Genomic DNA, 24,770 nt, shown 5'->3' on the forward strand with positions numbered 1-24,770 from the left:
TGAGAGTCACTGCCCATCTCCAGAGCCTATTGTATAATGTTGTATTGAAGCACCATCTGGACTGTTTTACACACACACACACACACACACACACACACACAGCCTTTTAATTATTCAGAAGAGCTTACAGTTGGAACCAGAAATGACGACCATCTGCAAAGCTCCAGGTAAATAGGTCACATTGTAGACATTCACAGTGAACAAATACCACACCGTTGATTTGGGTCGGGTTAGCTAAGCAGGTGACCCCACACAGGATAGAAAGTTAACCCCTGGTGTTCATTTGAAAATATAAGGAGACTAAGAACATTTGCAGTTTTGAGTAAGTCAGTACTGGAATCAAAATTTTTAGTACAAGTAGATAGGTGGTGTTGACACAAACCACATCTCTCATATTAAGAAGATGAGAGATAGCTTATTCTGGAGCCCTTTGAGTGACCATGGCCTAAGAACACACACTTAGGTTACCCCAAATTCCATGTTCCAACGTGGAAGCAGTTTCATGAAGTTTTATAGTTTTACAGAAGAAAGAAAGTCATACATAAATCAAGACAAGTTTAAAATACATTGGTGGCTACATCAGTTATGGCAAGATGGGGGAGGCTTTTCTGTAGACCTCAGATGTTATCTGATGACATTCTTAGCTTCTGGGTTGGTGAAAGTCTGCTAAGTTAATAGATTCCAAAGGTTTTTGTTAGTCACAAGATGTTAGTTCAGACACAGCAGTTGACAAGGAATGGGTGTTCTGGAGGGCTTAAACTAGCCCACGATAAGGTAATTAGTCTCTGACCTGTAACATGTCAGTTTCTCTATAATACTGAAATTCTAATTAGTCAGTTTTTACAAATGCAGCTTCTTTCCAGGATTTTTTTTTCCCCATAGTGGGTAGGTGGATAGATGGATGCATGGGTGGACTGATATGGACAGGAGTCTGAAAGTGTAAGGCCAGCCTGGAGAAACAGGTCAATGCATGCATAGCTAGGGCATCAACTAAGAAAATGGGGGTGGGGGAGACACTGTGAATTCCGATATTTTACATAAAGCCTGCTGGATTTTGTTTTTAAAAGTTTTGAGCTAGGTATGGTACACACCTGGAATCCCAGTAATCCCAGCACTTAATGAATGGGGGTGGGGGGAGCTGGAGAGAGGGCTCAGAGTTTAAGAACTCTGGCTGTTTTTCCAATGGTCCTGAGTTCAATTCCCAGCAACCACATGGTGGCTCACAATCATCTATAGTGACATCTGGTGCCCTCTTCTGATACACAGACACACTTGCAGACAGAATGCTGTGTAAATAAATAAATAAATAAATAAATCTCTCTTTTTTTTTTTAAGATTTATTTATTTATTTATTTAGCCATTTATTATGTATACAATGTTCTGTCTGCATGTACATCTGCAGGCCAGAAGAGAGCACCAGATTTCATTATAGATGGCTGTGAGCCACCATGTGGTTGCTGGGAATTGAACTCAGGACCTCAGGAAGAGCAGCCAGTGCTCTTAACCTCTGAGCCATCTCTCCAGCCCTATAAATAAATCTTTTAAGAAAATAAATAAAAGAAGGACATGACTGCTCCAAGGTAGGATGGAAAAGAAAGTTTATTATAGATAAAAGGGAGAGCACAGCCAGAGGCAGGAACATCTGGGAGAGTCCAGTATAAACATGAGCCAAGCCATGTGAGGAGAGGGGAAAGGGAGAGGGCTATCCAGACCAAGAGGCCAGGAGGGTAAAGAGTAGACAGAAGAGCCAGGTAATTAAAATGGTTGGACTATATAGGAAAGGGCAGCTGGAGGGGGTGCAGTGGGGGAAGCCCAGCCTAGTAACCTGGCTGGAGAAATTTAGACTAACTAGGCGGCAGGCTGTGGTAACATGTAGGGAATGAGGGATGCTGGGAGAACCTCATGGCCAGGTCCAGGGAAAGACAGAGACAGAGAGAGAGCTCAAAGTTTGGGAAGCAAGCATTGGATGTGAGATAAAGGAGAAGGGTACCTGTTGGGAAACAGCCAGAGGCAGTTTAAGTCTTTGGAAACCATTGTTACAATGGTATTGAGAGAAAAACTGTCAGCAGGCCACCTATGACAAGATCAGAGAAGGATTCTGAGCTGCTTCTATTGTTGTGTTGTGAATATTTATTAGGGTGTCCATGCATCCTAGAATTAGGGAACATTTAGGACAGAAGTTAAATTTTCAGTCATTTAGGCTTTGAACAAAGGAAAAATCAAAGGACACTTGAACTAATGGTAGAGAAAGAATGAAGACAACAGAATATGGGATTACAGAATAACCTGAGATTACTTAGCAGAGACCAAGAGAGGTATAGCTCTTTATATTCTCTAAAGAGAAATATTGCACAGCTATGGTGTACCTGAGAAAGAAAGGTAGAGGTGCCCATGAAAAATGGGAAGATGAAAAGGCAACATGAGATTACCTGCAGCTGAATCTGTATCTATTCAGACATGCTAGAAGGGAGGGAACTGCAGGGAGGCTATGTGAGTAAGAGGAGGGGCCTGACCTGTGTGAGGGGAAGGGCCTCACAGAACTAAAGTTACCTTGTAGAAACAGGTAGCCAGGTTTACGAGCAGGGTCCTTATGAAAGCAAGTTTAAAAGAAGGTCCCTTTGGGAGCAGGTGGCCTGGTATGAAGGGGAGGGTCCTCATGGTCCTACTTGGAGCCCAAGTAGTGGAGTGAAAAGAAAACATTACCTTACAGAAATCTGTGTCAATAATACACTTACACAGATTCTGAGAGTCTGAAGGCCAGCTCTAGGAAGCACTAGGGGTGGCTTTAGAGGAAGAAAGAGTAGACATAGGAAGCTCTGGACTAGTTCCTTCTTTTCAGTTCCTTAGTTTAGCTCTGGACTTCAGAGATGGGGAATGTGCAAATATGAATATCGTGAAGTTAAATTCTTACATACTACGTTTGTTCCTATCGGGCCCATTTCCCAATCCCCGGCTATTTAAAATGTTTTATTTTATTGGTTGGCCCCAGTTATAAATGCCATTTTCTACATTGGTCCAACAGCTTTTTGGCCCTTCTCTACCTCCTTATAGTCTAGTTTCATGAGCCCCATATCAGTTGAGAAAGCCCATAAGTTAATCTAGCTAATAATGGCAGACCTGTCCTTCAGACTCAGGCCTGCTGACTCTCTTTCTGCTCGGTGCTGCCTCTTCCTTTTTAGCCAGAAAGAGCAGAATTGGGTAATCTTTAATCTAGTTTTCAACCAAGTTTTCCAAATTGTAAAAATGCATGACTATAAAATATAAGGGAACACTGTATAAGTGCATACTATATAAAGGAGGTAGGTTGGGCCAGAATGGAGAGTAAACTTCATGGGGAGGAGGCTTTGGGATGCCCTTTGGAGTGTCAGTGGAATTCCAAAAGGCAGAAAACCGAGTTTCTGGGTGGAGGGAGGAATGTAGGAATTGCTGTAACTGAGATGTGGAATTGGCATAACTGTAGATGTAGGAATTGGTACAACCAAGAGTAGATAGAAGTGGGGCTACCAAAAGCAGAGCCAGAGGCTTAAGGTAGCCATAAGCAACCCGAAAGTCAGTCAGGATTAGGGTGTCAGGTATGTTAGGAGAAAAGGGCAGTGTAAAGAAAGTGGCATTTCAGGAAAGTCTGACTAGCATAAGGAGAAAAGCCGGGGAAGCTTCCCATGCGGCAGGACTGAGGCATATCACTGGCTCCCAGGAGTTTTCAATAGGGATTGTTGACAGGTAGTTAATAAGCAACTATAGAAAGATCATGACGTGCTTGTCCAACCTCACTGAAAAAAGGCATGCTGTATGAATCCCATTTATTTTGCTCACAGCCTTCTTGAGGGACAGACCTGGCAGGAACATACCAGGCAAATTCTTGAGGTTATATGGTGCTTTCAGCTAATGGTATATTGTACATTTCAGTGAGGCACCTGACAGGTGCGTGAAATCCTAAGAGTGAGATAGAGAAATGGAGACTGAATATGGATTGGAGAATTGTTAGGTCTAGAGCAGGTTCCTTGTAGTATAACAGGATCCTGTCCTTATGAGTAGCTTGGAACAAAGAAGTAAAAGGGCTTGTTCTTCAAGTGTGGGGGTTATGAAATCTTTGCAAGAAAAACTAAGATCCTTGTTGATAGAATCAAGGTTGAAAAAGATCTCAATGTGTCAGCAGCAGGAGCCATGCTACCCTTGTAATATTTGGTGATAACAATATAGTCTTTGTGGGAGGGGGCTACAATTGGAATGTAAAGTGAATAAATTGTAAAAAATTAAAACAATACAGTCTTTGCACGTTTTCCTTGTAATCAATTAATAGGAGCTATCTGGTGGATTATGAAGTGCATTATAAGATGGGATGCTTGGATGAAGTCAGTTATGTAAGGATGAATGGTTGTCAAGTGACAGTGATAATACAAGCTTAGGACCTAGTAAGAGAACCAGTCTTATGTCACTTAATGATGAGAATACTTTCTGAGAAGTGTGTCCTTATATGATTTTGTAAATACCATAGAGTATGCTTTCATAAATGAAGACAGCATCACTAAGCTATATAATCCTAAGGGATTTCTATCAGGTGGTCTATTCATTATTATTTAAACATCCTAATATGGCCCATGACTTATTTAGAGCAAGTAATAAGTATTTTCTGTTACATATAGAACATCTTATATTCACTTGATTGTGCCACAGTCATACTTTGGAAGTGAAGGGTAGTTAAGAAAGCAGGGAGAGGGGGTGTTTGTTTAATATGCAGAAGAGAAGACACAGAAGTTTGTGTCAACTATCTTAAAATTTATAGAACACTGTCATGTGAAAGACATCATGGACAGGTAGATTTAGTCCACATCCCTCCAATTGGTACACTTAAAGCCTCACAGGCCTTCTGGGTAGGAACATTTGGACTTTGTGAGCTCATCAGGTTTGAGGGACAGTCAGCCAGGACTCTTATGTTGGATCTAGGGCTAGTATCCAGGGTTTCTAGGGTATAAATACACCAGTTTGCAGGAGCTAGATATAAAATAATCAGGAACTCTGTGAGCTAGGAATTGTTGGTTCTTCGAAATTGATTGTAGAGGTGGTATTTGTGCCCAAGTCAGCAAACATTAATGATCAGCCTTACTTCACCCCCAACTAGGATCAGCCCCTCAGCATACCACCCCAAACTAAGGTATGCCTGTTAGAGCAAGGCTCCTCTGGAATGTAGAAGGGCAGGCTAGGGGAGGGGACACTAGTGTTTGTGTGCTTTGGTCTTTTTAGCTTCTGTTTCCCTTCTTAATTGGGCGGAGCACTCCTGCTAGTGCACATACCATTTCCTATCTCGTGCCAAGATCTGAGGCCCATGAGTCTCTCTGTCACTGGATCTGCCAGGGAAACTCAGCTATCTTGTATTTCTCAAAATAATTCTTTCCTTGTTTTATGTCCTGTTTGGGGAGCCCTCTGTAGAAGGTACCTCCCACCCCATTCTTAGCAATAGCTGAAAGGACTGTGAATTCAGCCAGAGAAAGGGGATTTGGAAACACCTGGCTGCTGAGAACAAGTGAATGTGGGGCTGAGGTCCAACCCACAGATATAAGAAGGCATTGCAGGCCATATGGTAATAACATCCCAGTGTTGAAGCCTTGGGTTAACCCCAGATGAATGAGCCTCTGTCTCTATGCTACCTGGGCAGAGGGAAAACTGCTATTGTTTATCTCCCTCATTTCTTTTTGAATAGAGGACTTAAAGTCTCCATGATATATGTGGAAAAAAGTGAAGGCCTTGTGCTAAACACAATAGGCAAATTCTACTCTAGTCATGCAAATCTCATTTGAGTTTGTTTTTAGGCTCTAAATAAAAAACAGAAACAAAGGCAGAAACTGGCTGCATTTACTTTCCTGAGATGCCTGCAGCATTTGAAACCCCAAAGGCTTTCCCAATTTTCCTAGGGATGCCTTCTTTTCAAGCCTCCCCCTTTCAATTTCCTAAGAGACAAACAATACCCATCATCATTTGTACTACAAATTTCTTAAACTCTAGAAAACAGTGAGTAAAGAGCATACTCCAGCCAGTGAACTTGATCAACTTTTTATAGGAAAACAACCCACCCAAAAGTGATTAATTGGAGCAATTCTGAGTCTCGGTACTCAAACTAGTGAGGGGTTGAAGTATAGTTACATATTGTGAAGCTGTATATGAGTCTATTGTAAAGGAGAAATCCTAAGGAAAAATGCATTAAACCCCTGTGTAATGACTCATACAAAGGAGGTCAAGAAGAAATAAAGGAATAAAGCAAAACAGGAACAAAAGAGACAGCCATAAGTTTATAGGCTGGAGACATACCTTTTGAAGAAAGGTCTGTTGTAAGGCCATTTACGGGGAATAAAAAGAAAATGGGAGTCCTGCTGCAGAGCTATAGGATAGCAGCACTGAGGTTTTGTGTGGTCATTTTAATCTGAAGTCTAACCTAGGACACTAGGAACCCAGGAGAAAATTCCCTTTGACTCTGCAAAGTTGTGACTGGAGCTAGGGCTCAGAACTAGGCTTACTGATTAGTGCTCAGACCCCTTGACTTGGACCTTGAGAAACAATGGAAATGCCGAACTTGTAGGGATACATGACTGCGAACCATCAGCTATATGAGATACAAATGCAGGTGCTTTGAGTGTAGAAAGTTAGGCTTGAGTGACCTTGCCTAGCAAGGAAAAAGTTAAGGTAAGGCCATTCTAAGGGTCATGTGGACTAAAGGGGCATAGAAAAGCAACTGAGTTTATTAAGGTAGTGTGCACTTCAGTCTAGAAGATCCTTGTGGTCCCTGTGCAGCAGAGATAGGACCCTTTTGGTTTTGGTCAGGCAATACCAATACTGATTCCATCTAGGGGCCTTGAAATGATACAGCCTAGGGACCTTGGTTGGGTTCATTTTCTCTGCCAGTCAAAAAAGTAATTAAAAGTGAGAAAAATCTGAAGCTCAACAGGTAGCAGCAGAGAAATCTCAAGCACCACAGACACAATGAACAGTTGAAGAAAGGTGTTTATTGGGGGTGAGGAAACTCACATGTGCAGCAGACATGCAGACAAAAAGATAGAAGGAGGCTCAGAAAACCAAAGATTCTAGTCTCTTCTCTGGGGGCTGAGGACCTTAAAACCTCTGAAGGGTTTTTCTCTCCTAACTTAGGGTTGGTCAGTTTGTAGAAAGCCAGGATGGTTGATTGGCCCAGAGCTGTTGTACATGTGCTGAGCAGGCCTTGAACTCATTGAGCCAGTCCACCAACACCAGACCTGCTAGTGGGAGGCAAAAGCATAAAAGGCCATTGTTTTAAGCTATCAAGCTTTTGTCTCAAGTCAAGAGGGTGAAGAGAAAGCTGGCAATGTTGAAAATTTGCCACCTTTATTAGCTAGCCATGGCCACTTTCCTTATATGCCTCCTAGAGAGTCTGTCTCACTCCTAGTATCTTATTTTCACACAGTACTGGCCTCCATAAGAGGCCATATGTGCGTAAGAGAAATGTGCACATCAGGCAGCATCCAGCTTTCCCCAGCCAGGGATCCAGGAGAGAATGAACCCTACTTCTCCCCAAGGCAGCCATGGCAAACTTCTTGCCTTGTACCCAAAGACCGTGGGTACCCAGCTTGTTTCGTGTGCCTATAGTTTGTGCAGTAAGCCTAGGGTGAGGCAGGCTGATAGTCTGGTGACCGATGCTGGCCCACCAGTGTACAATCAACAAACATCTCAGCGCTTTCTGAGGTTCTGTCTAAAGGAGGCAGTGGAAACAGTTTTAATAATGACCACTTGTTATTAGAAGTATGCAAACAAATAAAGTATGCCAACAAAAAAGTATGCCAACAAGATCTCCCCATCCACAGCTCCAACCAGATCCACTCTATTAATTGGAACTCTGCTATCTCCTCCCTAGGATTGAAGCCTTTAATAAGCTAAAGTCCTTGTAAAACTTATAACATTTAGCTGATAAGATATATATAATATTAATACATCATATATATTCCAATAATGTTGTCATTAATTTGTATGAAAAAAGTTTTGGTTTGCTTTCCCATTTTCCATAGAAATTATTCCATGGCAAGAGTTCAGTGGAGTTGAAAATAGTTGGCTTATCATTATCACCACTTACTAATATGGTCATTTGCACAATATTTATTGAATGAGCAAGTGAGCTAGACTTATAAGTTTTTCACATATGTTGAAATTCAGTTAGTCTTTGCCCCAACACAATATAGACCTATAACATAGATGGTAAAACCAGAAGCACTGTGGTGGTTTCAATGAGAAATGCCTCCCATAGTCTTTGGGATTTGAATACCTGGTCACCAGTTGATAGCTCAATTTGGGGAGGCTTAGAAGGTGTGATCTTTGGGAGGAAGTGTGTCTGCTAGAGGCCCTGAGAGTTTAAAGCTGTCTCTGTTTTCCGCTTATGGTTGAGGATATGAGCTCTCAACTTCCTGCTCCAACAGCCAGACTGACACTGTGTGCCTCTTCCTATCATGATGAACTCTTATTCTGCTAGAATCCTAAGCCAAAATAAACTTCTTCCGTAAGTTGCTTTTTGGCATGGTGCTTCATTATAACAACAGAAAAGTAAGCAATACATCCACAAAGTTAATAAGTTAGAGCTTGCTTTAGGAGCCAGCTCTTTGAACACTGGTGCAGACCTCTTAAGGTCTAGGAGAATGACAGCCATTCAAAGGGTATGTGGCAAATATGGTTCCATTGTGCTTGGTGAGGCCCTATGATACTACATGGGATGTAAGCATCCAGAACAAAAGGGTGCCATGAATTTTCATAGAGAAGCCCACAGCTTAGTTGGAGAGACCAGCTGCTACACCTAGAAATAGAGGAGTGCCCAAGACAATGCTTAGGGTAGTTGGAAGGTGAACTGAAGGAAAGAAGAGAGTTCTGAAAGGAGACTTGAGACAAAATCTTGGATAAGGAAAGTCAAGACTGCATGGATTCCCAGTCCAACAAGCCAGAGCATTCCATGCAAGTGAGAGTCTCCCTAGGGACATTAAGTGCAAGGCAGAATGCACAGGGCTCATCCATACTTAAACAAAAAGCCACCTTCACTTGTAGGTGAAATTGAGAAGCTCAGCATAGAAAAGGTCTGGGAACTTGAAGAGCCAGTAAAGTGAAAAATCATGCCAGCAACATCTGAAAGACTGTTGGAGCCAACATAAGCCATTCTCACAGCATGATCAGAGCCCATGGTGCTGAGACAAACAGTCTAACAGAAGGCACTGGCCAATCCTGTGGAGTGTCAGCATTAAGGCAGGCAGCAGAGTTCAATCTGAGGCTCTCACTTAGTGCAAAAGCCTGGGATTTAGTGACTACTAGTGGAAGGAAATGCAGAACTGAGCTCTGAGAATGTCAGCATTAGAGGAGTGGACAAAGAGAAACAACTCGCACAAAAGCACGGAGTAAAAAGGTATCACTAGAGTGATAAAATGAAGATCTGATTCAAAGAAGACATCAGAAATTGAACCCAGAGGAAAACTTGGTGGGATAAGGAGACAGTTGTTTTGGAGTCTTCCAAGTAAAATTAGAACTTGGATGTCCTGTGATAAGCGTGTTGGTTCTTGAGGAAGGAAGTGGGGTGGTAAAAACCCTTTTAGGAAAACAAGTCTAGCAATAGGCTGTAACTGATTGCAGAGGGGGAAGACTGGAAACAGAGAAGGTCCCCGGGGACTTATCTCCAAGATCCGTGTGAGGCCAAGGGAGTAGAGGCCTTGAGTGAGAAGCGGAGCAAGTGACTTTAAAGGGTATTTCAAAAGCAATGGAATGGAGATAAAGTTCTGGTGATAGAGTGCTTGCCTGGTGTGCATGAAGCCCTAGGTTTGATCCCCAGCAATGCCTTAGTTTTAAGAAAATCATGGACATTGTAGTACATGCATATAATCCCAGTGTGTCTATAATCTCAGCACTTTGGAGGTGGTAAAGAATGATCAGAAGTTCAAAGTCATTAAAAAAAGAAGATGAAGAAAGGAAAGAAGAAAGCAGAGGCTCATGTACAAGAGAGACAAACATATATTGCAGAGGACTGTTGAGCATAGTGACCTCAGGCAGAGAGAGCATCATGGTTTCTCTGAGAGAAATGCAGTATGTTGAAGGGTAAGGGGATACTGAGTTCACTTTAAAGCTCCAACAGAAATGTAGAAAGGCTAGACCTGGGGCACTTGCCAGCTGATGGTGATGACAGGGAATGAGTTTACCATGGCAGGGGGGACAGGGTCCACAAGAAGGAGCCAGAAAAGAGGAAGTGACAGAAGAAGGCAGTGGAGAGCCAGCTTGCTGAATTACAAGCCTGGAGGGGCTTGGGAGGACATTGAGGACAGCAGGGACAGTTCGTCAAAGAAGGGGACATGGCAAAAGCTAGAGGCCATGAAAGGCCTATGGGTCTCATGGGAGAGGTGGATGGTGACATACTCATGTAGCTTCTTAAGCTTGTAGTCAGCTTGAGTGCCCTTAAATTACCTTCATGACACCCCGCTAGCCTCCTGACCTGGCTCCCTGTTCCACCTTCAATTCTCATTCTTCTCTATAAGTTGAACAAGGGGGTCTCTGCCTTTAAGGTCGTAACAATGTTAAATGGTAGTAAGGTTCCCAGTACAAACCTGCCCACATGTCTCCAGTTGGATTTGTGGGCTCGTAGAAAAATAAAGAAAGGCTGGAGCAGTGCTATCTCAACTGGAAGAATTAGAGAAGGGGAAAAAGAAAATGAGCACATGTGAAGTGATAACGAAGAAGACCCTGCAATGCGGAATAACCTGATGCTCCTGCCAAGGAAGACAGACTCACTCTGCAAATTCCACGCCACTGCCACCCACAGCCACCTGGAAGACGAGGCAGTAAAATCCTTCCCTGGGCTGTGCTGACCAGCTTCCTTTGCACTGGAACTTATATCTTTAATCCAAATGGAAGGTGGACCTTGGCTCAGACTCATATGTTACAAAATTTGTTCTTGCTGTGTTTACTTCTGCTGGCTTGCATTTACTGTAAATGTCACCACTTAATGGTTGCTGCCATTAACAGCACCTGTAGGTCCTGAGAATTCAGTGATTTGCTCATCGCCATCTTAGCTCCAGGCTTAGGACGGTGGTTCCTAGAGACACTTTCTAATCCAAGTGAGTACCTCCCAAGCATAGGTGTCTTTCTTTGTGTAAAGAAACTGTTGTTGTCAGATACCTCTTTGTGGCCTGTGGACGGAAAGCTACATGTGATCAGAGTGGAAGCATCACATGGTGGCCATAAGAACTCTGGTGTTGGAGAAGACTTTAAAAAGCACACTATTTAACCTCCCACTCAAAGGGGGCCTTCCAGTGGCACTTACTAATAGCTCTTCTCTTGTTGTAAATTGCTCCCTCAAATAAATACTGGGTGGGTGACCCAAGTAGGTTTGGAGTTGGTATTACTGAGAATATCAAGATGAACACAGGATTTTTGGGGGTGGTTGTTGTTGTTAATTATAATTTCTTAGACTTATAAATGTTCACATGACACCCTAGCCCTCTGCCCTCCTTGATGATGCTATCTGCCCCACCTGAAAAGATCCCTGGATGACTTCATGAGTGTGGAAGGCAGAGCTAGTGAGACCAGATGACAAGCTCCACACACCCAGAGTTTACAACAAAGCCATTCTGAACGCACAGACGAGTCCAGAGATTTATTTGTAATCACACTGAATCTGAAGCAACAACTTTTATGTGTAGCTTGTGCAGTCAGGCCAACAGTAGGAGTGTGAGCCTGTCTGTCTGGAGTGCTGTTAAGATCCTGGTTGTCAGTCAGGCAACTCCGCTACACAGATACACTGTTCTAAGAAAGTCTCAGCGCTGCACTGAGTGTCTTCCTTACCCCTGCCACCTTTGGAAAGATTTAAAAACAACAACAACAACAGAAAACAAAAACAACAACAACAAAAAACACCAACTTTCTTTGTCCCTTGTAGAAAGGGCAAAACTTTGCTGACACATCGTAAAACAGATTTTTATCACATAGATCAGGTCATCTTAGGCTGGTTTTAAAGCATTAGAGATTGTGTCCTTGGTCCCTTGTCATCTGGGCTTCTCAGTGGCCTCTTTTATTTATTTATTTATTTATTTATTTTTATTTTAAGATTTATTTATTATGTAGACAATGTTCTGCCTACATGTACACTTGCGGCCAGAAGAGGGCACCAGATCTCATAGATGGTGTGAGCCACCATGTGGTTGCTGGGAATTGAACTCAGGACCTCTGAAGACCAGCCAGTGCTCTTAACATATCATGCTCTCTGAGCCACGCCTCCAGCCCATCAGTGGCCTGTCTTTACAAAGAGACCAAGAGCTACTTTGTGTAGGTGTGCTGGTCACACCTCTGTGTAGGAGGTATGAACTGCCTTATCAGGTCTCTAGATCCACTTTTACAACTTTAAGAAGCCTTGGCACTGTGTTTTTCAATTACTCTTGCCCTGGGGCTTTTTTCCTACTTGTGGAACAAATAAAAGCTTGTTGTCCACTTCAAGACTGTGGCACTGATGACCAAGAAGGTCTCCACCCTGGCATACCTGCCCTTGCACTGCCCAAGCCCTCTGGGCTCCTTCCTTGTTTTCTGTGTGTTCCTGCTTCTACCTTCTCTTAGGCTACTTTCTTACCTGCAGCTCCCTTCTCTTTCAGCTCTGAAGTGTGTCTCCCTAATCCCGACTCTTTAAATTCTCTGTTCTCTCCAGCCAGTGGCAGCATTCCCTGATGGCCAGTGGAGTGTAAGCTCCACAGCAACAAAGACTTTCTGGTGGATGCCCAAATACTCAGTGCCCAGTGCCTAGTAGATGTTTGGGAAATGCTTATTGAGTGAAAAACAAAAATCACTCCTTCTGGCCCTCAGTGCTATCGCTTGCTGTGTGCACTAACCAACTGCTAAGATTCATGAAAACATAGACCATTGCTTAGCATCACCTCTAACAGAGTCCCAAATGCAGCGGAAGCTCAATAAACAGGGGCAATTGAGGTTGCCACAACACTCACTGTGCTTAGGGGAACAGGGCAGCTGTTCTGCCCCTGTGCTCGTTCTCATACAGAACTGCCCTTGAATGACTTTTAAGCAACTCAAGAGCTCTTCCTCATTGAGCTCTTGCCCACTTGGGTGGATATTCTTGAGAGCATGATATGTTAACCCCACATTCTTCTTCCAGAATTTTGTAAAAAAAAAAAAAACAAAACTCCAGAGGATTGTTCACATCAGTTAATTCCTGAGTAAGCCACGCTGAAAACTGATTACAAGAATTCTCTTTCAAATACATAATTGGGAGAAGGCCAGCAGAGAGTATATTATTCTATCATGTAGGAGGAAAAATCCAGCAGATAGCCACAGAGCTGTGGTGGCAGAGCCTTCCTTTCTCTTGTTATTGTAAATCAGTACTGTAGTAGAAAGCCAGAGTGCAGCAAGATGGAATATCACACTTCCTTTCAGCAGAGACCTTACATAAGAAAACCTTCATAAACAAATGTTGCTGTTAAAATGCATGCTGCTTAATGTAAAGTGCAGTAATTGTTTTACATGCTTTCTAAGTTCTAAGCTGTCCCTTGCCTCTGGGGAAACTTGAATGATTTTTTTTTTTAAAAGAAAAACTAATTTTGAAAGCACAGGGCATGGTGGCACATATCTGTAATCCCATCACTCCTGAGGCTAAAGAAAGAGGATCAAGAATCTGAAGACTACATAGTAGATTTCTAGACCAGCCTAGCTATGGGGGTGGGAGTAACAAAACAAAAACAACAACAACAACAAAAACCCACTAATTTTGTGTCCCTCCAAAATGCCCATCAGAGATAAAGCCAGTAATTGCTTTTAGATATTTTACCTGTCTCCCTACATCTAGTCTCTCTCCTACCCATCTCAGAATTCAAGTGCAGTAGGGCCAGATGGTGCCGTCTGCAAGCTGATGGAGCTGCAGCAGATGGCACACAGGCGACCTTATGAGAGGGCAGTACCCCTATCCTGAGATCATCATTGCTGTGAATAAATATGTGCCCTAGAATTGCCTTAGCTTCTGATTTTCATGAGAAGCTGGAAATCCCTACTCTTAGGAAGTATCACCTGAGTTCTCAATGTTAAAAAGTTTAGATCCTTTAGCCCCAGCACTTGGGAGGCAGAGGCAAATGGATCTCTGTGAGTTTACGGCCAGCCTGGTCTACAGAGTAAATTCTAGACCGACCAGAGTTGAGCAGAGAGACCCCATCTCAAAAAATTAAAAATAAATATTGAATATGATCAAAAGCCAAACAGTAGTGGTACACACCTTTAATCCCAGAACTCAGGAGGCAGAGGCAGGCAGAGCTCTATGAGTTTAAGGCCAGTTTGGTCTACAGAGTGAGTCCAGGACAAGGCTACACAGAGAAACCCTGTCTTGAAGAAAACAAACAAAAGAAAGAAGAAAAAAAAATCACTAAATATGATTAAAATATATATATATATACACATACATATATCGAGAGAGACATGAATGGAAATGCCATAACAAAACCCATTATTATATATAACTAGCATATGCTAATGAAATTTTTAATGAAAAAAATTAAATAGTTAAAGTTTTATGCAAGTCAAATTGTTAGTGTCTCTGTTGTATTCTTCCTGTAGGATAGCCATTTGAAGCATTCTTCCTGTCCTTTTGGTCCTGCCAGCTTTTAGGTGTTTGGAAGTCCTCCTGAGTCACTGTCATCCTTAGAAGAAGGTATTTAAATGATTCCAGTCAAAATAGGGACTGCATGGAGCCGAGCCCAGTGTCCAGGCTACTCCACTAAAGCTAGCCAGAGAGTAAATCTAGAGTTACTTTTTCAGAGGTCTGCTCTCCTAGGAGCATAGCATTCCTTCACATGGGCATGAGCCCTAGGACCTTGTGCAGTAAGTGTTTGTCATCTCATTTTCTGGGGGCCAGTAACTTGAGAGCAACTTGGCTTAGACAATCCTGACCCAGTCTTAGGAGGCTGCACCCACTGAGCCCTCCACTGGGACTGTAAGCATTTGAAGAGTGGCTGGGGAGTGGGACCTACACCTAAGGAGGCTCACTCTTGTGACTGGCAAGCTGGCGCTGGCTGCTCTTAGACACTCATTATCCTCTCAACATGGTCACTGCTTTCTCCAATAGCCAGTGATTCAGAACCCAACAGGGTAGAAGCCAATGTCTTTTTAATAACTAATCTCACAAGTCACACATCATTATTTCTGTGCTCTCTTATCGATTCCACACAATCAGCCTGCTTGGTATAATGGAACACCAGATAAGGAGACGTAGATGTCCACAGGCCATCTTAAAGCTGGCTTTCACCGCTGTGTTCCCAGTAGACCCTCAGTAGATACTTTATAAATACACAATCCAACATTAAAAGGAGTTTCCCAAAGAAACCCAAGAGAATAGCACACACATCACAATGATTTATATTTCTCTTACTAGCGTTTCTGAGACCAACCTCAGAAATTAAATCCCCTGAATGTATATCTCATCTCACAAGTACCTTCCCTGAAACTTTCTGGAGTAATTTTTTAATTAAAATCCTGCTCATACTATCACTTAAAGCAGTGGTTCTCAACCTTCCTAATGCTGCAACCCTTTAATATAGTTTCTCACATTGTAGTGACCCACAACATAAAATTTTGTTGCTACTTTATAACTGTAATTTTGCTTTGTAACTGTAATTTTGAATCAATGTAAATATCTGTTATGTAGGATATCTGATATGCAATCCCCATGGAAGGGTCATTTGACCCGCAAAGGGTCGCAACCCACATGATATATTCAGGTGCAGACTCTGCTCTAAAAGGAATGCCATTTAGCTCACACCTGTCCGCTCTGCTCCTTGAATCTTCTTTATTGGCATGTTCTCAGTTACCAAGGATGCCACTTCTGCTCAGTCTACTGGTTGTCAGTTTGTTTGTTTTTCTTTTTTAAAATAGTTGTGAAGGTATGAGCAGGAGTGATGAGGACATACATCAGAGACAGTGCTGCAAGCCTGGAGGGTAATGACCAGTTCGGGGGCTGTGCTCCAGAGTCCACTATACAAAGGCTCAGTGCCATCTCATGTCAGTTAGTTGGAGGATGGGATTCCCCCAGTTTCTGGAACTCCCTTTCTATTCCACCTTCCAACTCAAAAAGTAAGACAAGTGGGTGTTGCTGATGCTCTCAGACATGTACATCAGGCCCCGTGCTAGTATAGCCTCATTCAAGACCGCCCTTTGTACTCATTTAAACAAGGTTTAGCTTGAATTAAAGTGTTAAGGGGGTGTGCAGGGGGGAAGCAGAATCTGCATCTCTGTCTTCGGTAGCAACCGAAGAACTGCAGGAGACAATCTTTCTGGACTCATTGCAGGTGGAGGGAGTGCTTACAGGGGGTTGGCCTGGTGCAGTCTGCACCATGGGGACACTGCTGCTCATGGAAACTATTGCCCAGAAGAGAAGATGATTGGTTTTCACAAGCTGAAGGTGTACCGAAGCATAGAGAGCTGCTGTATCTGCAGGGCCAAGTCCTCCACCTCCCGGTTCACAGACAGTAAGCATTACGAAAAGGACTTCCAGAACTGCTTTGGGTTAGACTCGCTCAGAAGACATCTGCAATGCCTGTGTGCTGTTTGTGAAAAGATGGAAGAAGTTGCCATCAGGATCAAAAAACAACAAAAACTGGAACAATGTGGTAGAAGCAAGAGCAGGACCAGTCTAAAGACAACATTGAAACCAAAGAAAGTGAAAACTTTGGAAACTGAATGAAAAGCAACCAGATCAGTAAATTGCAGAAGGATTTCAATGCACCAATTCTGATGCTCAAGTGCCTCTCCAGTCCAGTCTCCATGCTACAGTAACCAGTCAGATGACGGCTAGGATACAGCTTCCAGCTCTGTTAGAACTCCAGTTTTTTCCTTTTTAGATCTTACCTACTGGACAAGACAGAAAATCTGTTGTGAGATCAGCTATAAGGGCTACTTTGAGGAAGTCCTTATCGACACGCATCTCCTCAAGCCTTCCTACAGCAGTAAGAAAGCCACTGCCAAGAAGTCTGAGGAGCAGAGGCTGGAGCCTCTGTCCATCTCCCCTCAGGAGCAGTGACTGAGGTTCGTGTACAAGGGAACAAAGAACGATTTAGACTTTGAAAAGAGCACAAAACAACAAACTGACCCTCCTATTTTTAACTTGGATAACTGCTATTCTGTCAAAAGACATTTTCTAGAGTAGTTTTTAAGCCCCATCCAACAAACTCTGAAGCTAGCCTGTAGCTTACTGCAAGGAAAGAGAAGTGTGGATAATATTTAAGATGCTGAGTATTTCATAGGAAAGCTGAATGCTGCTGTAAAGTGAAGTCTTTTTAATCCCCTCTGATGAATGAAATTAGGGGAATTTCAGGGGACAGAGATGGGGTTTGTTGCATGATAAACCATATGTAGTTAATGTTAAGGGGAAGGAAAGGTACCCCAATATGATTTCTCCCTAAGAAAACCCCCAACTGATAGCTAGTTCTTGTCCAGTAAACAAGACCAAAGGCTGTGAATTGCAGGTCCCCACTAGTAACATACATGGGCTCTGTAACACATGTGTGTGCACTTGAGGGAAGATTGCATGGGTCCAGTCTCTGAAACCTGCCACCCTGGCCGTGGCCGCCAAGTCCCAGTGTTAGTAAATGGAAATGAAATGTATAATTCATAAGGCCGGGGTGGCGTGCAATCTGTGGTGGGGAGTGTGTGGTAATTATAGAATTGAGAAATGAGGCTGCAGTGTGTAAGAGACCTTTCTAGGAGAGAGGCTATGTGACAGATAGCCAGCATTGTTCTCCTTCTGACCTTTCCTGAACTTCCCCTTGGAAGAACAGAGGAAATACAGTTCTGCCATCCCCCTATTGTTTTTGAATAATACCTTCAGATGCCCACCCTTAGCATTTTTTATCTTCCACTGGGACTTTACTTTCTTTCGTGTGCTTTGCTGTTTCCCTTAGAAAAATCTAATCACTAATGATTCTGCCCTAGTGTTGATGCAGGATAGAGGCTACTCAAATATTTGTCTACATTGAACACAGTGCTTACGGGGAAAGGAAAACTCTCTCCCAGGAGCATCCACTCCCTCTGTCCCATATTCCTTACCAAGCAGAACAATCAGGGAATGGCCTACGTGATGAAGCTAAACCCAGGAGGAAGGATGGCAGACCCAAACCTGGAACCAAACAATAGAATCTTTTCAAGTAGGTATGATGGTGTGAGCAGGAGTGATGGGGACTTACATCAGAGACACTGCTACAAGCCTGGAGGCTGTGCCCCAAGGTCCACACACAAAGTTCACACACAAAGGCTCAGTGCCTTCAATGCCCAGCACTTGATACTCACAGGAAATCTGTGGATCTGGGTAAGGAAGCCCAGGAGAGAGAAAAATGGAAGAGTCCTCCTCAGCATTCATTTTCTTTATTAACATATATTAGTTATACAAAATAACAGGTTTCATTATGATATTTCTCTTTGGTGGAGGAGAGAATGTGTAGGTTAAGACAAGTTCTCACTGTGTAGTTTAGGCTGACCTGGAAAAAAAAAAAATATATATATATATATATATATGATCCTCCTGCCTCTGCCTTTGCCTCTGCCTCAAGGGCTGGGATTGCAGGGGTACACCAACATGCACCACTCCATTAAGACTTTTTCATAGGTGTATGTAATGTATTTTGATCATATTCACACACACACACACACTCCTGATTGCTTTTTCCTGTCCTTCCCTGCTCTACCTGGTCCCTTTAACTTGCAAAATTAGTGTGTTTAACAGGCATGAGGAATTTGGAACTACCCTCTACAGAAAAAGAAACTAAAGGCTCCAAAGTCCACTACAAAAAAGCCTTCCCACCTATGATAGGAATGGACATAGGAACAAAAAACTCTGTAAGGCCTAAATAGGTTCCCACAACCTGAGATGAAACTCTTATCTTTAAAAATGAGGGATACTTAAGACCCCATTTTCCTCAGTCTGTACTTGAATAAAATACTCTCCAAGAGTATTTTATATAGAGGCCATCTGGAGCCCAGCTTCTCTTTTCCCCTAGGAAAGGGCTTGTTAACTTGTCTCACAGCTAAATTTGCATATGTTCTGGCCTTTGGTTCATGGCTTTGTAAAAATTGTAGGGTGGCTACAGACATGGTGAGGAGGACATTAGAGACACACACACATTTGATCACACTGTAAATAAACCCATTTTCTGTTTCCTGATTACTTCAAAGTACAGGGAAACCAAGGCAGCTGGTTAATGGATCTAAGTGCCTCCTAACAGCATTTGTCCCAAGTTGGGTTTCTCTTGCTTGGCATGATGCTGTCCAGTTCCATCCATTTTCCTACCATGATGTAATTTCATTCTTTATGACTAAGTAAACATCCATTGTGTATATACACAGGCTTCTTTGTGCATGCATGTGTTGAGAGCACTTAGGTTAGTCAACCAGGAAGATTTCTGCAGGATTTTTATCCAAGCCAGAATTTCTAACAAGGCAAGGTTTCACTTATCTTCAGAATTGACTGTCAGTTGAATCTTTGGAGTATTAGAGGGTTTTGTTGTTATTTTTCTTTCTTTTTGAAGTCAATTGTTGGGGTCAAATAAAGGAGCTAGACAGTCCTAGCTTAAAGCCTCTCTAAGCAGAGCCTCTGAGTTTGGTTAGTTGGTGTTAAGCGCCTTTTGTGTACAGTGCTGTGGCCAGCAGAATGTCAGCAGCACTTCCTAAGAAACCAGTATGGATTCCATCTCCCTAAGGAGTTTCTGTTCTTGTGAGAGGCCAAGCAGGCCTGAATACATCCATGCCACATTTCCTCCTATTCTCAGGAGATTACCACTTGCTGGTTCAGGTCCTATTGCAAACTCTTATTCTTTGGTAGCAGGGAAACTGAGCTCTTCATACTAGGATTTTGGCCATTTGTTCAAATATCTATTTATTTGGGAAAGTAGATGAATTTTTTAAAAATCTCCCATGTAGTCTCCGTAATCCCTTTCTCCATTATTGTTTCTTCATCTGTGGATGTATGTCTGTACTGTGCACATACATGCTCATGCATGTTCTTTTTCCCTATCACCCCATCACTTTATACATGTTTTTAAATGTACAATGTCCCTATGTCAGACTTTTGCTAAAAGCAGGGGGATTCATTTGTTTGTTTCTTCTTGTCTCCATCAAATACCTGTTATCAAGTAAGAACTCCCTTCCTTCCCTTCTTTCCTTAAAAAGGACCAGAAGCTTCTGTTTTCATTACTTCCTCACTTAGCTACTTTAGTGTGAGAGAGCATTTACTACACTTTGATGGTAGAGGAAAGCTGCTGAACTGAACCATCACCATCACAGCCGTCATGTGAACAAAGTCAAGTGGTTCTGTTCACACCTCCCACTTCCTGCTTATGAGGCTCTACTGGATACTACAAGGTGCACTGGCATTGGGATGTGGAGCCATGGCCCCAAGATGCTTCCAGTGTAGATGCAAAGCTGACTAGACATAACCTATCAGTGAAAGTGAGATACAAGTCTAATAAGACAGCACCTCCCCATGGTGAGGGAAGAGTTCTGGAGGAAACAAGGTCTAAGCAGAAAGTTTTGTAGACCCAACCAAAAGAACGTTTTCCAAACACAAAACTGCTGGAGGTGATGAAGGCAATGACAGGGAATGGGAGGGGTTTGTGGAGAGTACTGCCTCTCAGCCCCCCATGTTGTCTTGCTGTACAAACCCCTCTTTCCCTCCTCTCCTTTTCTCATCCCTAGCTGTAGCAATTACTTAGTTCCAGCACCTACCAGTTAGCTCACTCTGCTAGAGTAGCGTTTGGCATTCATGAGAACAAAATAAACATTCTAGTCTCTTACTGAATGTTGCTCCAGTGCAAAGGCCTGCAGTCCCAGCTCTTGGATTATGAAAGAGGCCCCATTGTTAAAATAAGACCAGCAGTCTATGGGAAGATGGGGCAGTGGTATTACCACCTGAAGGGATAGTTCAGCATCTTGCACCAACAGAAAGATCTTCTTGTTCTGCTTAGTTTGCTGTGGGTTTCCCAGGATCCAGTGACTGTCACCAGGGGATAGCATTGCCATTGACCCTGTATGAATTAATGGTTCAGATGACTTTCAGATTAGCTACCTACTACACTTCTGCACCCCCTAGTGGCAGATTTAAAGAGACAGCTGACTGTTTCTTGGGGAAACAAGACATAAACAAGAAAGCAAATTTAGGTTTAGTTTTGTGTGTTCCCTCAGCACTTGAGTATTAAAAGTTATCCCTTAAATAAGCTGCCCTGGGCTAGAGTTTATACCCACCTTATCCAGCAGAACCCCCCTGTTCCTTATCTCTATTGAGGCAACCAACCAACAGCCGTGCGAGCTCTTCCCTTGTCTTGGCTGGGCAAATCCCAGGGTGGGCATACTGTGAGACAGTGAGCCATAGTCAAGCCTGTTCTATGGGTATTTGCTGCTGTAGACTTGAAGAACATACTCTTGAGAGTCCCCTTTGCAGGTTTGGTTTTCTGGCAAAGCCAGGATCATGTGAACTCTCCCTAACGAGTTGGCTTCATCCCCATGGCTCATTTGGCCCAGGAATGTCTTCTTACTTGGAGATAGCCCCATCCCACACTTACTGGGTCAGTATACATTATCGGATAGCTCCAAGAACTTGCTCTGCAGGCTGTTAGCAGGCTTTGGCCTGTGGTTCTTGGTAATTCTCTGCTCAGTATACAGTGAACAGAAGGAAACCTCTGAAGTTTTCCTGCCACCACAGTGGGAATTAACCCTCTAGCGTGCTTGCCATTGTGCTCAGTGGGGTCTTTTTCTAGCTCAGGTTTTGGTTCTGTTCTCTGAGTTGGTCTGGTTTCAGTCGGTGACACCAAAGGTACCTCCATTGCAAAGAAAAGATGTCTGTTGTCAGTGCCCTCTTTTTATCCCTAATCAGTACCATTCAACCCTTCAAACCCCTCTTGACCACATGAGGGTGGAAGGAAATGAGCCGTATCCATGGCGTAGTCACTGGTCTATGAGTTGGAGGTACACAGGGCACTATGGGAAGGAAAACACCGACACTCTTCTGCTCATGTTTATTTACCCAACAGTTACTGAGTGCTCAAAGTGAACCAATCAAAGCCAACTGTTAAAGAAGTGAGAATGCTGACATTTAAATCCATAAAGTGCCACATAGGTAATACCACAGTATGCTTTTTATCTGGAGAGAGAGTGAGCCTTGGATACCAGGTTCATATGGAAGAAGCTAGCCCTTCTATGGCTTGACATCCCATTTTCACTCTGTTGGTAGCTTTGATAATGTGTCACCAGCCCAAATATGGGGAAGATGCTGTGTGTATAGTTGATCCTTGGGAATTAAGGTTCCAAATTCCCTCCCAGGACAGAGGAAAGAGGGTTGCCCTCAGAAAGCCATGACAGGCGACAGAGATGTTTGAGCTGGCCTTTCCCAGAATCAGCAGGTTTCCCCTTAGAAGCTGTAACTGCACAATTGTAGCCCTCAGCTCCAGTCAGCAGATGTAACAAAGCAGAAGAAAAACAGAAGGAGCTGTGAAAAGGATGTCACTGAATGTCTATGGCTCCACCTGCTTGCTCTGTTCTTTCCAGTTCCTTCATATCCACTTTGTCTGGAGTTCCATGAGGTGGAAGGCAGCTGAGCCTGGGAAATCCACTTTATCAGTGTGACCCCCAGCCCCCATCTCTTGTATGCCTATGGCATAAAGGCACAGGTTTCAAGTCCCTTTTGAGGAGAAAGGATAATGTGTGGAAGACAAGAGGGGTTTTGACATTCTGGGATGCTCTTTGCTGTAGTTCTCTTTGCTTTCTAATCATTTTTGTTGTGTTTTTTGCGCTCTGTGTGTGTGTGTGTGTGTACACAATTGTGTGCAGGGTATATGTGTAGGCATACAAGGGAATGAACATGCCCACATTCATTCATTCTTCCTCTCTTCCTTTCTCTCTCTCTCCTCCCTGTTCATGTGGAGGCCGGAAATCAACTTCAGATGTCATTCCTACCTTGTCTTTTGAGACAGGGTCCCTTGCTGCCCTTGAACTCCCTGGCTAATTAGGAAACCACAGGGATCCTCCTCTCTCCAGCCACCAGCACTGAGATTACAAACACTTCTAGGTTTTTATATGGGTAGGAGGGATCAAACTCAGGTCTTCCTGCTTATAAAGCAAGCCCTTCATGCCCTGAGCCAGCTTCCCAGCCCTTGTATACTTCTTTGTGCCTGTCTTTCTCAACAAAATGAAATAAGATTTTTTTTTTAACTGTTAAAAGCACTTGAATTTTGTTGTTGTTGTTGTTTCATTTTAATGACTGATCCTCGAGAGGCCACAGCTAAACCACTATGTACAGGCATGAGGGAAGCTTCATTTCTTGGTCTCTTCCTCTTTGGACAGTCTTGATGATCTCCTCCTTCTTGGCCTGGAGGCGCTCCTCCCGATGCTTCCGTGCTTCCTTGGTCTTAGACCTGCGAGCCTCAGCCTGGTCAGCCAGGAGCTTCTTGCGGGCCTTGTCTGCCTTCAGCTTGTGGATGTGCTCCATGAGAATCCGCTTGTTTTTGAACACATTCCCTTTGACCTTCAAGTACAGGCTATGATACATATGGCGGTCAATCTTCTTAGATTCACGATATCTCCTGAGGAGCCGGCGCAGGATCCTCATCCTCCTCATCCAGGTCACCTTCTCGGGCATCCGAGCGTTGGCTGTACCCTTCCGCTTCCCTATGCCCATATGCCTGCCCTTCCGCCGGGCCAAAGTGTTCTTCCGGCATCGAGCCCGGGAATGGACCGTCACAGGCTTCCAGATGATCAGCCCATCTTTGATCAGCTTCCTGATTTGCTGACGGGACTTGGCATTGGCAATTTCGTTGGTCTCGTTGGGTTCCAACCAGACCTTCTTTTTGCCACAGCGGAGGACACTAGAGGCAAGCCTCTTCTGTAGCCTGAGCATACTCATGGCTGCGGATGCAGCAGCGAAAGGGCTGAAATTTTTTAAGTGTAAAACAAATCACTAAGTGGATACCAGCAGACCTCATAATTCAATTCCCTAAGCTGACTAGTAATTGTCTACTAACATTTGTTGAGAATATATTTGGCAAAAGGCACCAATATAAAGCCTAGTCCGGTGGCCCTGATTTCCCGGTAACATACCATCGATGAGAATGAAAGATTTAAGCTACCTGGGCTGGAAACAGGCAATGAGAGTACAGCACAGCCAGGAAGGTAAGGGTTCTAGGAATTTCAGGGCTGCTGAGTGTTTTTGAGATAAACCATGTGGCCCTTCCTAGAAAAGATCCAAGCTGTTTCTTCCTAGGAACATTTTGCAGTAAGATACACTTATAGTGGGGTGTTTGTTTTTATTTTTACATCTTCCACTTTTTTTTTTCAAGACAGGGTTTCTCTGTGTAGCCTTGGCTGTCCTTGACTCCATATCTAGACTAGGCTGGCCTCACTCACAGAGATCTGCCTGCCTGTGCCTCTGGAGTGCTGGGATTACAGGAGTGCACCGCTGCCTGCTCTCTTTGTGTAATCAAGCCAAATTACTGTTTGTTAGGTGAACATATATCTCTGGCTATGTGTTCTTTTGTTGTGTTAGGGTTTTTTTTTGTTTTGTTTTGTTTTGTTTTGTTTTGTTTTGTTTTTATTTGTTTGGTTTGGGTTTTTGGTTTGTGTTTTTTGTTTTGTTTGAGGGGGAGTGTTTCAAGACAGGCTTTCTCTGTGTAGCCCAGGCTGTCCTAGAACCAGCTCTGTAGATCAGGTTAGCCTTGAACTCAAAGATCCACCTGCCTTTTCCTCCCAAGTGCTAACATTAAAGCAGTGTG

General features: G+C 43.3%; 1 protein-coding gene and 2 pseudogenes across 4 annotated transcripts in view; 2 read left to right on the plus strand and 1 right to left on the minus strand.

The window, feature by feature from the left end:
• The window catches only part of Hipk2 (homeodomain interacting protein kinase 2), a 197,692-nt gene that overhangs the window by 104,672 nt on the left and 68,250 nt on the right, over positions 1-24,770 (plus strand). The gene's annotated exons all lie outside the window — the stretch shown is intronic.
• LOC132653085 (SIN3-HDAC complex-associated factor-like) lies at positions 1,367-18,406 on the plus strand (annotated as a pseudogene).
• On the minus strand, positions 23,317-23,921 carry LOC110545787 (large ribosomal subunit protein eL19-like; annotated as a pseudogene).

The sequence above is a fragment of the Meriones unguiculatus genome, chromosome 3 (genome assembly GCF_030254825.1).
Source record: "Meriones unguiculatus strain TT.TT164.6M chromosome 3, Bangor_MerUng_6.1, whole genome shotgun sequence".
NCBI classification, from domain to species: Eukaryota; Metazoa; Chordata; class Mammalia; order Rodentia; family Muridae; genus Meriones; species Meriones unguiculatus.